The sequence below is a fragment of the Arachis ipaensis genome, chromosome B2, assembly GCF_059453495.1.
Source record: "Arachis ipaensis isolate K30076 ecotype BB chromosome B2, ASM5945349v1, whole genome shotgun sequence".
Taxonomy (NCBI): domain Eukaryota; kingdom Viridiplantae; phylum Streptophyta; class Magnoliopsida; order Fabales; family Fabaceae; genus Arachis; species Arachis ipaensis.
The window spans coordinates 98472227-98479985 of NC_142437.1; the positions used below are offsets into that span (position 1 = coordinate 98472227).

The following is a 7759-nucleotide window of genomic DNA, read 5'->3' on the forward strand; positions in this document are numbered from 1 at the left end:
TAGAGTTTCTACACTCCATAGATTAAGGTGTGGAGCTCTGCTGTTCCTCAAAGATTAATGCAAAGTACTACTGTTTTCTATTCAATTCTTCTTATTTCGCTTCTAAGATATCCATTCGCACCCAAGAACGTGATGAAGGTGATGATTATGTGTGACGCTCATCACCATTCTCCCCTATGAACACGTGCCTGACAAACACTTCCGTTCTACATGAAATAAGCTAGAATGAATATCTCTTAGATCTCCTAACCGGAATCTTCGTGGCGTAAGCTAGAATGATGGCGGCATTCAAGAGAATCCGGAAGGTCTAAACCTTGTCTGTGGTATTCCGAGTAGGATTCAATGATTGAATGACTGTGACGAGCTCCTAACTCGCGATTGCAGGGCGTTAGTGACAGACGCAAAAGGATAGTAAATCCTATTCCGGCATGATCGAGAACCGACAGATGAATAGCCGTGCCATGACAGGGTGCGTGAGGATATTATTCACTGAGAGGATAAGATGAAGCCATTGACAAGGGTGATGCCTCCAGACGATTAGCCGTGCCGTGACAGGGCATTGGATCATTTTCCCGTGAGATGACCGAAAGTAGCCATTGACAGTGGTGATGTATCACATAAAGCCAGCCATGGAAAGGAATGAGACTGATTGGATGAAGATAGCAGGAAAGCAGAGGTTCAGAGGAACGAAAAGCATCTCCATTCGCTTATCTGAAATTTCTACCAATGATTTACATAAGCATCTCTATCCCTATTCTATTATTTATTATTCGAAAACATCTTCATCACTTTATATCTGCCTGACTGAGATTTACAAGGTGACCATAGCTTGCTTCATACCAACAATCTCCGTGGGATTCGACCCTTACTCACGTAAGGTATTACTTGGACGACCCAGTGCACTTGCTGGTTAGTTGTATCGAAGTTGTGACAAATTATGAGTGTGTAATCACGATTACGCGCACCAAGTTGCTCACATTGCCGGGGATTGTTTGAGTTTGGACAACTGACGGTTCATCTTGTTGCTCAGATTAGGTAATTTTCTTTTTGTTTTCTTTTCAAAAATTTTTCAAAAATATTTCAAAATCTTCTCACCTGTTTTCAAAAAAAAATGTTTTCAAAAATAAATTATTCTATGGCTTCATAATTTTTAAGAATGAATTCTAGTGTTTCATGAAGCATGTTGAAGCCTGGCTGGCTGTAAAGCCATGTCTCAATTCTTATACTCAAGAGAAGAGCTTCTTTATCTTTCTTAGCCAATTGGCTGTTGAATGTAAGGAATGTCAGGCGTGTCATGTCTGAGTCACATACTAAAGCTTGGCTGGCTATTAAGCCATGCCTGACCCTTTGATTGGAGCTTTAGAGCATAAGATTCCTGGAATTCATATTAAAAATTTTGGAATCCTTTTTTTTTTCTTTTTCAAAAGAATTTTTCGAAAAATATAAAATAAAAATCCAAAAAAATTAGAAAATCATAAAAATAAAAAATATTTTTGTGTTTCTTGTTTGAGTCTTGAGTCATATCATAAGTTTGGTGTCAATTGCATATGCATCTTACATTTTTCGAAAATTTCATGCATTCATAGTGTTCTTCATGATCTTCAAGTTGTTCTTGGTAAGTCTTCTTGTTTGATCTTGATGATTTTTTGTTTTGTGTCTTTTCATGTTTATCATATGCATTCTTGAATTCTTAGTGTCTAAGCATTAAAGAATTCTAAGTTTGGTGTCTTGCATGTTTTCTTTGCATTAAAAATTTTTCAAAAATATGTTCTTGATGTTCATCATGACATTCAATGTGTTCTTGGTGTTCATCTTGACATTCATAGCATTCTTGCATGCATTCATTGTTTTGATCTAAAAATTTCATGCATTGCATCATTTTTCTTGTTTTTCTCTTGCATCATAAAAATTCAAAAATCAAAAAAATATCTTTCCCTTTTTCTCTCATCAAATTCGAAAATTTGAGTTGACTTTTTCAAAAATTTTTAAAATCAAGTTGTTTCTTATGAGTCAAATCAAATTTTCAATTTGAAAATATTATCTTTTTCAAAAATCAAATCTTTTTCAAAATTCTTAGTTATTTTCGAGAATTCCAAAAATCTTTTTCAAAAATCTTTTTCTTATTTTTATATCAAATTTTCGAAAATAACATAATCAATTAATGTTTTGATTCAAAATTTTGAAGTTTGTTACTTGCTTGTTAAGAAAGATTCAAACTTTAAGTTCTAGAATCATATCTTATGATTTCTTATGAATCAAGTCATTAATTGAGATTTTAAAAATCAAATCTTTTTCAAAAACTAATTTCAATCATATCTTTTCAAAAATATCTTCTTATCTTATTTTTTTCAAAAATATCTTTTCAAAATATCTTTTTTAACTTCCTAACTTCTTATCTTTTCAAAATTTGTTTCAACTAACTAACTAACTTTTTGTTTGTTTCTTAACTTTTTCAAAACTACCTAACTAACTCTCTCTCTCTAATTTTCGAAAATATCTTCCCTCTTTTTCAAAAATTTCTTTTTAATTAACTAATTATTCTTATTTTTATTTTTAATTTTAAAAAATTTTTCGAAAAAATACTAACAATTTTCAAAAACCATTTTCGAAAATCACTAACTCTTTTTCAAAATAATTTTCGAAAATTATCCCTCCCCCATCTTATTCTATTTATTCATTCATATCCTAACATCTCATCTCACATCTCTGCCATCCTCACAGTTGTGTTTCTTCCATTATATTACATTCTTTGTCTCCCCCTCTTCTTCTACTCACACAGGGATCCCTATACTGTGGTATAAAGGATCTCTATTATTATTATTTTTTTTCTGTGCCTTCTTCTTTGTCATATGAGCAGAAGCAAGGATAAGAACATTCTTGTGGAAGCAGATCCAGAACCTGAAAGGACTCTAAAGAGAAAATTAAGAGAAGCTAAAATACAACAATCCAGAGATAACCTTTCAGAAATTTTTGAACAGGAAAAGGAGATGGCAACCAAAAATAATAATAATGTAAGGAAGATGCTTGGTGACTTTACTGCACCTGATTCCAATTTACATGGAAGAAGCATCTCCATTCCTGCCATTGGAGCAAACAATTTTGAGCTGAAACCTCAATTAGTTTCTCTGATGCAGCAGAACTGCAAGTTTTATGGACTTCCATCTGAAGATCCTTTTCAGTTCTTAAATGAATTCTTGCAGATATGTGATACTGTTAAGACTAATGGAGTAGATCCTGAAGTCTACAGGCTCATGCTTTTCCCTTTTGCTGTAAGAGACAGAGCTAGATTATGGTTGGATTCTCAACCCAAAGACAGCCTGAACTCTTGGGATAAGCTGGTCACGGCTTTCTTAGCCAAGTACTTTCCTCCTCAAAAGCTGAGCAAGCTTAGAGCTGATGTTCAAACCTTCAGACAGAAAGAAGGTGAATCCCTCTATGAAGCTTGGGAAAGATACAAACAGTTGACCAAAAAGTGTCCTTCTGACATGCTTTCAGAATGGACCATCCTGGATATATTCTATGATGGTTTATCTGAGTTATCAAAGATATCACTGGACACTTCTGCAGGTGGATCCATTCACCTAAAGAAAACGCCTGCAGAAGCTCAAGAACTCATTGACATGGTTGCTAATAACCAGTTCATGTACACTTCTGAAAGGAATCCTGTGAGTAATGGGACGCCTATGAAGAAGGGAGTTCTTGAGATTGATACTCTGAATGCCATATTGGCTCAGAATAAAATATTGACTCAGCAAGTCAATATAATCTCTCAGAGTCTGCATGGAATGCAAGCTGCATCGAACAGTACTCAAGAGGCTTCTTATGAAGAAGAAGCTTATGATCCTGAAAACCCTGCAATAGCAGAGGTAAATTATTTAGGTGAACCTTATGGAAACACCTATAACTCATCATGGAGAAATCATCCAAATTTCTCATGGAAGGATCAAAAGCCTCAACAAGGCTTTAATAATGGTGGAAGAAACAGGTTTAGCAATAATAAACCTTTTCCATCATCCACTCAGCAACAGACAGAGAACTCTGAACAAAATACTCCTAATTTAGCAAATTTAGTCTCTGATCTATCTAAGGTCACTGTAAGTTTCATGAATGAAACAAGGTCTTCCATTAGAAATCTGGAAGCACAAGTGGGCCAGCTGAGTAAAAGGATCACTGAAATCCCTCCCAGTACTCTCCCAAGCAATACAGAAGAGAATCCAAAAGGAGAGTGCAAGGCCATTGACATAAGCAAAATGGCCGAACCCAATGAGGGAGAGGAGGACGTGAATCCCAAGGAGGAAGACCTCCTGGGACGTCCAGTGACCAATAAGGAGCTTCCCTCTGAGGAACCAAAGGAATCTGAGACTCATCTAGAGACCATAGAGATTCTATTGAACCTCCTTATGCCCTTCATGAGCTCTGATGAGTATTCCTCTTCTGAAGAGAATGAGGATGTTACTGAAGAGCAAACTGCCAAGTTTCTTGGTGCAATCATGAAGCTGAATGCAAAATTATTTGGCATTGATACTTGGAAAGTTGAACCTCCCTTGTTCATCAATGAACTAAGTGATCTGGATCAACTGACATTGCCTCAGAAGAGACAGGATCCTGGAAAGTTTATAATACCCTGTACCATAGGCACCATGATCTTTAAGGCTCTGTGTGACCTTGGTTCATGAATAAACCTCATGTCACTCTCTGTAATAGAGAAACTGGGAATCTATGGGGTGCAAGCTGCTAAAATCTCACTAGAGATGGCAGACAATTCGAGAAAACAGGCATATGGACAAGTAGAGGATGTATTAGTAAAGGTTGAAGGCCTTTACATCCCTGCTGATTTCATAGTCCTGGATACTGGAAAGGAAGAGGATGAATCCATCATCCTAGGAAGACCTTTCCTGGCCACAGCAAGAGCTGTGATTGATGTTGACAGAGGTGAAATAGTCCTTCAATGGAATGAGGACTCCCTTGTGTTTAAAACTCAAGGATCTCCCTCTGCAACCAGGGAGAGGAAGCAGAAAAAGCTTATCTCAAAGCAGAGTCAACCAGAGCCCCCACAGTCAAACTCTAAGTTTGGTGTTGGGAGGCCACAACCAAACTCTAAGTTTGGTGTTGAACTCCCATATCCAAACTCTAAGTTTGGTGTTGGAGAGTCTCAACAAAGCTCTGCACATCTGTGAGGCTCCATGAGAGCCCACTGTCAAGCTATTGACATTAAAGAAGCGCTTGTTGGGAGGCAACCCAATTTCTATTTATCTAACCATATTTTCCTTAGTTATATGTATTTGTAGGTTCATGATCATGTAGAGTCACAAAATAAATATAAAAATTGAAAACGGAATCAAAAATAGCAGAAGAAAAATCACACCCTGGAGGAGCATCTGTCTAGCGTTCAAACGCCAGAACAGAGCATGGATTCTGGCGCTGAACGCCCAGAATGGGCAGCATCCTGGCGCTGAACGCCCAGAACAAGCATGGTTCTGGCGTTCAACGCCAGAAATGGCAACAAATGGGCGTTGAACGCCCAAAATGGGCACCAACCTGGCGCTGAACGCCCAGAGTTGTGTGCAAGGGCATTTTACATGCCTAAATTGGTGCAGGGATGTAAATGCCTTGACACCTCAAGATCTGTGGACCTCACAGGATCATCTCAGGATCTGTGGACCCCACAGGATCCCCACCTACCTTCACTCACTCTCTTCTCTCTTCTCAATCATCCTCTATTCCCAACAAACACTCTTCCCTATTAACCCTTTACCACTCACATCCATACACCCACTACCTTCAAAATTCAACATCTCTCTCTCTCTCCCACCCAATCCCACCCATATGGCCGAATACACACTCCCATCCATCTCCTCCATATCTTCTTCTTCTTTCTTCTTTTGCTCGAGGGCGAGCAACATTCTAAGTTTGGTGTGGTAAAAGCATAGCTTTTTTGTTTTTTTCCATAACCATTGATGGCACCTAAGGCCAGAGAAACCTCTAGAAAGAGGAAAGGGAAGACAAAAGCTTCCATCAAGGGTCTATAGCTCAGTGGTAGAACATTTGACTGCAAATCAAGAGATCCCTGAGATACCTCAGGGGATACATTTTCTTCCACACAATTATTGGAAGCAACTAAGGGTGGAACATCAAGAGCACTCCATCATCCTTCATGAAATCAGAAAAGATCTAAAAGCAATGAAGGAGGAGCAACAAAGACAAGGAAGAGACATAGAAGAGCTCAAGGACATCATTGGTTCCTCAAGAAGGAAACGCCACCATCACTAAGGTGGATTCATTCCTTGTTCTTGTTTCTTCTGTTTTTCGTTTCTATGTTATGTGCTTACCTATGTTTGTGTCTTCATTACATGATCATTAGTAGTTAGTAACTGTGTCTTAAAGTTATGAATGTCCTATGAATCCATAACCTCTCTTAAATGAAAAATATTTTAATTCAAAAGAACAAGAAGTACATGAGTTTCGAATTTATCCTTGAACTTAGCTTAATTATATTGATGTGGTGACAATGCTTCTTGTTTTCTGAATGTATGCTTGAACAGTGCATATGTCTTTTGAAGTTGTTATTTAAGAATGTTAAATATGTTGGCTCTTGAAAGAATGATGACTAGGAGACATGTTATTTGATAATCTGAAAAATCATAAAAATGATTCTTGAAGCAAGAAAAAGCAGCAAAGAACAAAGCTTGCAGAAAAAAAAATAGGCAAAAAAAAATATAGAAAGAAAAAGAAAAAAGCAAGCAGAAAAAGCCAAAAGCTCTTAAAACCAGGAGGCAAGAGCAAAAAGCCAATAACCCTTAAAACCAAAAGGCAAGGGAAATAAAAAGGATCCCAAGGCTTTGAGCATCAGTGGATAGGAGGGCCTAAAGGAATAAAATCCTGGTCTAAGCGGCTAAACCAAGCTGTCCCTAACCATGTGCTTGTGGCGTGTAGGTGTCAAGTGAAAACTTGAGACTGAGCGGTTAAAGTCAAGGTCCAAAGCAAAAACAAAGAGTGTGCTTAAGAACCCTGGACACCTCTAATTGGGGACTTTAGCAAAGCTGAGTCACAATCTGAAAAGGTTCACCCAAGTATGTGTCTGTGGCATTTATGTATCCGGTGGTAATACTGGAAAACAAAGTGCTTAGGGCCACGGCCAAGACTCATAAAGAAGCTGTGTTCAAGAATCATCATACTGAACTAGGAGAATCAATAACACTATCTGAACTCTGAGTTCCTATAGATGCCAATCATTCTGAACCTCAATGGATAAAGTGAGATGCCAAAACTATTCAAGAGGCAAAAAGCTATAAGTCCCGCTCATATGATTGAAGCTCTGTTTCATTGATAGTTTGGAATTTATAGTATATTCTCTTCTTTTTATCCTATTTGATTTTCAGTTGCTTGGGGACAAGCAACAATTTAAGTTTGGTGTTGTGATGAGCGGATAATTTATACGCTTTTTGGCATTGTTTTTAGTATGTTTTTAGTAGGATCTAGATACTTTTAGGGATGTTTTCATTAGTTTTTATGTTAAATTCACATTTCTAGACTTTACTATGAGTTTGTGTGTTTTTCTGTGATTTCAGGTATTTTCTGGCTGAAATTGAGGGACTTGAGCAAAAATCAGATTCAGAGGTTGAAGAAGGACTGCTGATGTTGTTGGATTCTGACCTCCCTGCACTCAAAGTAGATTTTCTGGAGCTACAGAACTCGAAATGGCGCGCTTCCAATTGCGTTGGAAAGTAGACATCCAGGGCTTTCCAGCAATATATAATAG

The 7759-nt window shown here is 37.5% G+C and overlaps 1 non-coding gene across 1 annotated transcript; it reads right to left on the reverse strand.

Moving 5' to 3' along the window:
* Positions 1-3383: 3383 nt before the first annotated feature.
* LOC148574967 (small nucleolar RNA R71) lies at positions 3384-3491 on the reverse strand. Its single transcript, XR_015905731.1, has one exon. It is a non-coding gene; the product is annotated as a small nucleolar RNA R71 (small nucleolar RNA).
* Between the last annotated feature and the right edge of the window lie 4268 nt (positions 3492-7759).